The 9,514-nt window shown below is 60.6% G+C and overlaps 1 pseudogene; it reads left to right on the plus strand.

The window, feature by feature from the left end:
• LOC102388440 overlaps window positions 1-7,345 on the plus strand; it is an 18,923-nt pseudogene extending 11,578 nt beyond the window's left edge.
• The last annotated feature ends 2,169 nt before the right edge of the window (window positions 7,346-9,514 follow it).

The following is a 9,514-nucleotide window of genomic DNA, read 5'->3' on the forward strand; positions in this document are numbered from 1 at the left end:
GGAGGGGTGTGGGTGTGGGGGAGGGGTGGGTGTTAGTGCTTGGTGGCCTTTGCTGTTACCAGATTTGCCCGTCACTTTGGGGTGCGCTCATTTATTAGGGATGCGTTTCTAGGGCCTTGGTAAGTCTCTCCACGCTCTGCTTGTGTTACTTGAGTTTCTAGACGGAGCTGCGTCTCTGCCTTCTGCCAGTCCTCACCTCCAAGGGAGCCGTGTTGCGGGACTCTTTTTCAACAGGGCTGGGTTCCTCTGGTCCCCGAGTCGGTCACGCGCGTGCAGGTTAACGTGACGCGCCTGATCTGGCCGGGTCGATTGGCCTGGACGGGCCAATGCCCTCATGTGCCGAGAGTCGGTTCGTTAAGGTACCGATCGACTGCGGGCAGACGCGAGCGCACGGGTAAAGGGAGTACCTTTGCGTCCAGCTGGGCGTCTGGCGGACACCCTCGCGGGCCAGCGCTCGGTTTGTTAGGGCCCGTCTGAGCCCAACTGGGGCGATCAGCCCGTGCGAGCCGAGGCCCTTGCGCGTTTCCAACTCGGTGCGTCCCAAAGTCCGGCCTGTCGACGAGCAGACGCCATGGTATTTCTGGGCTTCGCAGGGATCTTTAGCTTGGGTCCGAGACGTGTCACTGCAGAGCGAGCGGGGGAGGAAAAGTAATGAAGGAAAAAGGTGCCCAGTTTCCCCTGGCATGACTCTAACGGCGATCGATTGCTAGGCGTGTGAAGTATGTCATGGTACGAGTAGTAATAGCTGCGCGAAGGAAAACCAATGCAAACCATTGTGATAGTACTGTAGCGTCTCGAAGTCTTTGGGGAAGATTAGCTTGGGTCTACCCGGTATGGTTCCGGGTCAGAAATCTAGGCCTAGAGAGAGCAAAGAGAAAAGAGAGAGAGAGCGTGATCGGCGGCATCTGGCTGGTCCGAGGCACTCGGGTTCCCGCGCGGACGGGCCGAGTTCTCAGCGCAATCCTCGAAGGGAGGCGCTCCATTTGTTTCGGCTCGTCAGGAACGACGGCGGACGGCGCGGGAGAGAGGCTTCCTCTTGAGGTGCCACGGTGCTGCTTTTGTATGTGCGTTTGTACCCTTGGGTCAGCTTCTGTGAAGCGGTGTTTGAGTAGCGGTGAGAATCGTCTGGTCTACCAATGAGGGGTCACGCGGTTCGGAACGTCTCCGGAAATCGGGTAACGGCCAGGAGCAACGTCTATGTTTAAGGAGTTGCCGGACACTCAGGAGCACACTTGACGTTCCTGTGGCTAGCAGATAGACCGGATGGGGGACCTCATTGTTTCTGTAGAAACAATCGCTGGCTCGCGGCTTCGGGGTTGCCACAGGTTAGCGTGACTCGTTGCGATCTCGCTCAAAGCCTTTGTCCGCTTTTGCGGGGAGGAGTTGCACCGGTCCCGGGAGAAGCGCAATGGCATGTGCAGTCGGGGCTCTGATGGGCCGGATTCCACGACTGATCCTCGACTGTGGTGCGAATGTCGCCCGTACCGCCTCCGACTCGGTCTCTCGCCTCTGCGTTCCCTAACCTGGCGACCGAGTGTTAGTCGAGCGAGTCGCAATGGGCCTCCCATAGCCCCAGGTGCCTGTTCAATGTGAATTGTACTTACTTCAGGTTAGATGAGGCGTGTGTGGGGGGTGGGAGCCCTTTGTAAATCCAGATTAGAATTGGTCTGATTGATGTGGAGCCGGGTGTGCGTAAGCGTGGACAGAGTAGCCTTCGAAGCACAGAGTGCCCGTCATGCAGCGCTCCCCCACTTCTCTGATCCCTGAATTTTCTGCGGTCTTTGCTTCGGGCCCTCTGTTCTCCATCTCCCATGTAAGAGAATTGTCGTCCGGTCCTGTCTTGGATGCAAATGAGCCCTAGGGCAGTTTTTCCTTCTGGTCACCCATATGCGGAGGGCTTTAGGTGTATCTGCTGCAGCATTTTCATTGTCTTTTGTAGTCGGTTCTAGTTTGACGGGGGGGGGAATTCTTTGCGAGGCAGAGAGGTGGCATCCTGGGCCAGGGGTCCCTGAGAACACGGAGCAGAGAGGTCACCTCGTGACCCGGCTGTCGGGCCCTGGCCATGGGGGGTTGGGGCGGCCTGGGAGGCGGGGTGCGGGGAGCGCCCGGCAGCTGAGTGCAGGGTCGTAAGGGCTCGTGTCGGGGCTGTGCAGGGACGTGATGTGCGGCAGGCTGCAGTGTGTGGACGTGCGCCGCCTGCCCAACTTGGGGGACCGCGTCACGGTGCTGCAGCACGCCACGGATGGGCTCGTGTGCTGGAGCGTGGACTACGACGCAGGGAGGAACGAGCACGACACGGGAGCGGTGGACAACGGCACGCCGTGCGGGGACAAGAAGGTGGGGGCTGGGGGGCAGGGTGTGTCGAGCTGCTGGCGGCGGGGTGGTGGGAGAGGGCCGGTGGGGGGGGGCCCCCGTCCCTGCAGGGAGGCTAGGCCCTGGGCTCAGAGCAGGGCCAGGAGCTGGCAGGTCAGGAGGCAATTGCCTGCAGCTCGCCCTGGGCAGGGAGGGGCTAAGTAGGGTCACCAGCCGGCAGGAAGGGGCCGGGCTGAAAAGCCGGAGCCCAACCAGGGCAGTGCGGGGCTGGTTGCAGTGGGGAAAGGAGCTGCTGGCCAGAGGAGCGCCTAGCTTGGAGGGAAGCAATCACCCGAGAGTGGGAGTCGCGTCGGGTAGCTGTGGTGCTGGCCCCAGTGTGGCATGTAAGGCCTGGGTTGGGGGTAGTAAGCTTCTTCCCCTTGCGTTCAGTATGAGGGGCCTTGGCCCTAAGGCAGAAGGTCTCGGGGTTGGCAGCTGCTCTGCAGAAAGGGCAGCAGGAGGCTTGGTGTCGGGGCCAAGGTGAGTGCTGGAGATGGAGGTGTTAAGCTGTATGTGCTGGGGGATGGGGAAGAGACAGGGAAGAGGGGCTGGGGCTGGGGAGAGCCCTGAGGCGGCCCTGGCAAGCCCACAGTTGTGTGCTGTTGGATGTGAGAGGCCCACAGGGTCTCAGGTGGGGCTGTTCAGGGCTGCTTGGTTTGGTAGGGGATTGCCACCTCTCAAGGCTTTCCCCCCTGCAGCAGGGGCGTTGTGGGGCTGGAACTGTAGGCGGGGAAGCAGGGGAGGGGACCTTGTGGCTGGTGGGCAGGGGAGGTCCCAGCTAACGGGCTGGCTTTGTTTGTCTCGGCAGGTGTGCATGAACCGCACGTGTGTGGGGCTGTTGGTGGACCAGGGAGCATGCCATGCGCAGAGGGACTGCAACGGCAACGGGGTGAGTGCTGAGTTGGGCATGGCTGGCTGGGGAGCGGGGTGGAGGGGCCTGGGGCTGGGATGGGGTGCAGTGGTGTGGGCTGGCATGCTGCCTGGCCCCCTTGCCCCCTCCCCCGCCAAGGATGCTGCAGGGAGAGTGATGAGCCTTGGGGGAGGTGGGGCTGCCCTGTGGAGGTGGGGAAGGAGCGGTGAGTTGTGGGGCTGGGCGGTGGAGGGGGAAGGGGTGTTGTCCTGTGTGGGCGAGGGGGCGGCAGTAACTGGGCTTGTGGTGTGTGAATTGCAGGTGTGCAACAGCAAGGGCAACTGCCACTGCCACGTGGGCTGGGCCCCACCAGATTGCCTGCAGCCTGGCTCGGGGGGCAGCGTGGACAGCGGCCCCGTGCGCAGAGGTAAGCGGAGCGGCCCAGGGTGGCTGGCGGGGGCCGTGGGCGGTGGCGACGGGTGCCGGGGTTCTGCTCGTGTGCCTTCTTTCCAGGGTGGATTGATTCCAACAAAGGTGTGGTGTTTTTTTGTTTAAATGCTGACGGGGAACCTGGCGGAGAGAACCCTGGTGGAAACAAGCGCGGTTTGAAATCCAGGTTGCTGCGGATACTTCTTTGTGCAGGTGTTGCATGGCGGTGCCCTTCTTATCCCTTTTTGTCTGTGTGCCTCCATTGTAGTCTGTCTCATGAGGGAGGCGTAGCAAGACGCACGCTGTCTGTCCGTGTTCTGTGACCTAGTTGTCATCTTCCCCCGGGCCCGCCGTTGCAGCCAGTTCCTGGAGCAAAGGGGAAATGGGCAATTTGTTGCTTGTCCCCCTGCCGGTTGATGCGTTTCTGAGGTTGGAGTGAGCAGTAGCTAACGAGGACAGGATTTGCCCAGTGCCCGCAGAGGAAGGTAGCGCTGTGAAAAGTTGGCAGGGTCCCCGAAAGGACTGCGGCTGGGGAACGATTGCTGCCAGTCAGGGGAGCGCCTCGGCTAGAGGTGCGGTCGGCACAAAAGTCTATGAGAATAGGCTGGCTTTTAACTGAGGGGGCATGGTGGCCGGCCGCGGAAACGTCTGGAGCCGAGCCAAAGCCGAAGGGTCGCGAGGGTGGGAATGTGTGAGGTTTGGCGACAGTTTTGCAGTATCTGTGGAGAAACTCTATAGTCTTTGGCCGTGATGTGCAGGCAACGGGTGCCGTGGCCTTAGGCGATGAGGAAGGAGCTGCTGTGTGCGGCACAGTGGCGCGTGTGGCGGCAGTGGGTCTGTTTTGCGGATTGTTGCCGTGGCTTCTGAAAAAATGTGTTGTGGGTCATTCCTGAGGCCCCTATCCTTTTGGAGGGAGAGAGGAGACCCCGTTCTGTGAGGGCGCATGAGACAGGACCACTGTCGCTCGTTCCTGAAACTCTGTCCGATGGGTGGCCAAAGCGTCCACTGCTGATGCAGGATCCTGGGAGAGAAGCTTGGTTTTTTGTGAACTGGCCGTGTTTGCAGCTCTTTCCCGTGTAGCAGGTAGGTAACTGTTTCGCTCATGTTTTTTTGGCTTTTTGGAGTCCAGCAAGGGGGCTTAGCAGACTCCTGAGAGGGAGCGTAGGATAGGGGTTCCCCTGGGAAAGTATGGGAGGGCCGAGGCCACTCAAATCGGGGGTGTGCGATGGGTGCTTTCTGTCCTGTCTGCTTGGGCAATGGGTTCTAAAGCTCGGTAATGGCTTTAAAGGAGCTGTAGGGATGAGCTAAATGAGACTTTGTCTTTTGTGTATTTTCTAGCAACACCCAGCGTGGCAAAATTGTCTTTAAGGCAGAAGGCAGCAAGACGATCTCGAAGCGGGAGGCGTCGGAAAGTGAACGTCGTGATGGATGGAGCAGTCGATGGGAGGCAGTGCTGTGCGATACGTGGTTTTCACGAGGGCCATTTTTGTTTCAGGCACCGGGCTCCATGTGCCCAAGCTTCCCAGAGAGGGTCTCTTTTGGCAAGCAGCCGAGCCAGTTCTTAGGCAGCAAAAGCGTGGGGGACCCTAGGTGCCGGCACGCGCTCCTGAAGGTCTTCCCTTTTTCCTGGTGGACAGCGTCTTGACGGGTGCTGCAGCAACGTTGCAGATCTTATCCAGCCTGCGTGTGCGGACACCAAAAGGCCCGGCCTGTTTTTTGGAAGGCAGGAGCCAGCTGTGAGGCTGGACAGACTTCAGGCAGTGGGACTAAATGGGTTTAGGATGCACGTGATGAGGAGGAATGGTCCCGGCTCTCTTTTAAAGGAAAGAGAAATGTTGGGCTTTATTGACGGTTGTGAAAAAGAAAAAGGAAACCTGTCCCTAAATCTGTTTCTCTGCTTCTGTTGCTTTGCAGGGCCAGGGCTGGGCAAGGGCCTGGTGGCGCTCATTGCCAGTGCCAGTGTGCTAGCCGCCGGAGCTGCGGGAGTGTTGGCCTGGCAGGCGTACCGTGGGGCAGCGGGACGGCATCACAGCCGTAAACCGGGGAGTGTGGCGCGACAACCGCCAGCAGCACCTGCGCAAGGTTTGGGCCGACGGCAGGAGGCACAGGTAGGGGCACTTGCCATGTTTGTGGCTGTCATTGGGGCGCGCGGAAGCCAGAAAGCAGAGACGCAGGTAGCACCGTTGTCTACAGGCGGGGCCGCAGAGGAGCAGGCTGGCGTCTCGAGTGGGCAGTGCGGTGTCGCAGGCGAGCCGAGCTTCAGGCCGGCGTCAGTGAAGCTGAGGCAGGGCAGCAATAAAGTGGCAGTGTTTGGAGCTTGTTGCATGTCGGAGGTAGTGGTGTTGTTGGCCTTGTGGTGGGAGCAGACTATGTAGTGTGCCTTGACGGTTTGGTTTGGAGCCTTTTTTTAGAGTGTTTGGGTGTTGTGGTAGAGAAGAGGGAGCAGAAAGTTTTTTTTTTTTGGCTGTCGCAGTGCTGGGTGTAGAAGAGGGAGCCCCAGGGGTGAGAACAGGCCAGGCTGCAGAGCAGTGGGGAGGGGTTGTGTGGGGCAGCCATGACACCCCACAGCCCCTGCAGGCTGCCCTGCAGAGGCTGCCTCTGCCGCTCCCACCCCCCCACAACTCACTTGGGGGGACCACCAGTGTGGCCTGCTGCTCCACTCTGGCTGCTTGGCCCCCAAGAGGGGCCCGGCACTCGGGCACTGCCCCGAGTCCAAGAGCACTGTGAATCCATAACACACCAGCTGCAGGACAGCTGGACAGAGGAGAGAAACGCGCAGAGGGCCTCCCCCTGCTAGAGGAGAGGGGAAGCGCTCCGGCACCTGACTGCCTTCTGGCCCACATGTTGCTGCATAATCACTCGCATACATTGATCCTGCCCTCCTAGGAGCCCCCTGGGCCTGCTTTTCTGTTTGCTGCCCCTCGCACTGGATTATGCCACCTGCAAGCTTCCCACAAGTCAGAGCAGGCTTCCTCACAGCTGACCTAGAGCAGGCCTCACATTCCTCAGGGAACAGGCCCTAACAACCACCCCCTTCCTGTCCCTGAGGCCTGAGACAGGGCACAGCACCCCAAAGTATGGCCAGACCTCTGCAGCCACACCCACAGCTTGGGCACTGCCAGGCTCCTGGTTCAGGCCCCTGCCCAGAGCCAAGCTCTGCCGGTGCAAACAAGTCACAAACCCATCACTCTCACACTGGGACAGACACACCTCGGCCAACCCGGGAGTACAGACTGACAGCAAGGCAGGTCCACACAGAGAGGCAAGACAAAAGCCTGCTTACAGGCTGGCCTCATGCTACAAACAAGGTGCCACTCAAGCAGCTGAAACCCCTCCAGCATTTCAGTCCAAGCCACCTGAGCACATGCCTCACCTGAGGACACCCGAGGCCCTCAGCTGCCTCAAGTACCCACACACCCCACCAGGGACACTGGGTCTCTACACTCTGTGGGCTAGCCAGCCACACCAACTCCCACCTGCCCCCCACACACAAAGCTCCCCACCCAACACCGACTGCCACAAGCCCCTGCACCCACTGCCCCCCGCCTGAGGCCCAGCCCTCCCAGCAGCACCACAGGCCCAGAGTTTGCCCTGCTGCAGAGCACCTCCACCGTGACCACCAGGCTCCTACATGCCTCACCTGTTTCCCCTAGCACAGTGGGGACAGCCCGTTCCCAGAGCCCACAAACAATCCTCCCCCCACCCAGAACCAAGGCCCCCACACGCCCTGGGAGGCCATGCCCCCTCCAAAGACAAAGCAGATCAGGGCACTGGCACACCAGCCCCCCAGCCCAAGAAGACCCTCCTCGAGCCACCCCCACTCCCACCCCTAGACCCTGACTCCACTGCCTCCCATAAAGCTAACTGCGCTTTATCATGCATCAGCAGACACACGACAAACAACCCAGGAGGCGATACTGCCCCTCTACCAGGCGCTGGTCAGACCGCAGTCGGAGTACTGCGCCCAGATTTGGGCACTGTGCTTTGAGAGGGATGCGGATCACCTGGAGAAGGGCCGCTCATTTGATTAAGGGCATGCGGCCCAAGCCCTACGAGGAGAGACTGGGACACCTGGACCTCTTCAGCCTCCGCAGGAAAAGGCAGAGAGGCAATCCTGTGGCTGTCTATCCGTTCATCCTGGGGGGCACCAAAGGGAATCGGTGAGGCTCTACTCACCAAGGCGCCCCTGGCAGTCACAAGAAACAATGGCCACAAGCTAGCAGAGAGCAGACGCAAACTGGACATTAGGAGGAACTTCTTCACACTCAGAGTGGCCAACATCTGGAACAGGCTCCCAAGGGAGGTGGTGCTCTCCCCTACACTAGGGGTCTTCAAGACAAGGTTAGATAGGCATCTGAACCCAGCACACTTTCCTGCCTAGGCAGGGGGTCACACTCGATCTAGTGAGGTCCCTTCCAACCCCAGCATCTATGAATCCACAGCCTGCACAGCAATCAGCCAAGTCAGCCCCCACAGCCCACCAGCACCAAGCAGCACACCTCCCCGTCTCATCCAACACAGCAGCACCAGGCCCCCCCAAACCTGCACCACCTCAGTTCACACCCACTCCACTGGGCTGGGGCTGGGCAGTGGGTGTGTGCAGCAGCCTTCACAGCCCCTCTGCCCAAGCCAGAGGCACCCCCCCCACATCCCCTCCCCAGGCCTCACCCAAGCGGGGCAGCCCTCAAGGCACCCCTCACCACTCCCAGCAGCACCCCAGCCCCACACCCACTTCACCGGCCTCCTCCAAACCCTTGCTCAGGAAGCACAGGGGCCACAGCATCCACGCTCCCACCTTCCCCCAACTCTTCCCAGGGATTTGCCTCAACTCAAGTGCCCTGCCCCGGCCCCCCCTCTCAGGGCCACCCCCAGCTGCAAACCAGCCTCCACGGAGACCCCCCTCTTTCCCATTTTCCCTTTCCCTCCCCTCCCCTGACAACGTTTCCAAGCGGGCCAGGCCAGGCAGAGCTGCACCTGTGCCACAGCTCCAACTCCACCCCTCTCCAGTCAGCACCAACACACTTCACTGGAGTCAATTTGCAGCAGCCTACAGGCCTCCTGCTCCTCCCCCCAAAACCAGAAAGACTAGAGGGCTCTCCCGGCGGAGGCCACGCTACACTGCCCCCCGCCTCCCGGCACCTTCCTTTACCCCAGCCCAGGGGTGCCCAGGCCCCAGCACGTTGTGCAGCACCAATTTCTAGGGCGACAATTCTAAGTACCGCCCGCACCTACTTGCCCTAGACCGGCACCATCAAAACCCCATTGCCACAGATCACACGTTGGGAACTGCTGCCCCAGCTCACTCTGCCCTCCTCCCATTCAGGCCCTCACTCAGGGCCAGGCAAACAGGTCACAAGCCCTACCTTTCACACGCCCACACCCATGGCCATTGCTCTGGGACAGACGCTTCTTGGACAGCAAACGCCAGGCAGCCCAGGAGGAGCGGCACGCTGCAAAAGACAAGGGCACGCAACACAGAGCTAAGATACCACCAGACAGCCCGCTTACAGGCAACTCCCCACTTGACCAGATGCCACCACACCTGCACAGGAACACCAGGGACCCGACCACCTGCCCTGCCCTGGCACACCCCGGCCCCTCACCCACCCACGCTCATGTCAAGCACACAGAGCGTCGGCCCCCACTCCTAGGCTCTAGCACCCCACCACTGCCAACAGAGCTAAGATACCACCAGACAGCCCGCTTACAGGCAACTCCCCACTTGACCAGATGCCACCACACCTGCACAGGAACACCAGGGACCCGACCACCTGCCCTGCCCTGGCACACCCCGGCCCCTCACCCACCCACGCTCATGTCAAGCACACAGAGCGTCGGCCCCCACTCCTAGGCTCTAGCACCCCACCACTGCCAAGTCAACAA

The sequence above is a fragment of the Alligator sinensis genome, unplaced genomic scaffold (genome assembly GCF_000455745.1).
Source record: "Alligator sinensis unplaced genomic scaffold, ASM45574v1 scaffold98_1, whole genome shotgun sequence".
Taxonomy (NCBI): Eukaryota; Metazoa; Chordata; order Crocodylia; family Alligatoridae; genus Alligator; species Alligator sinensis.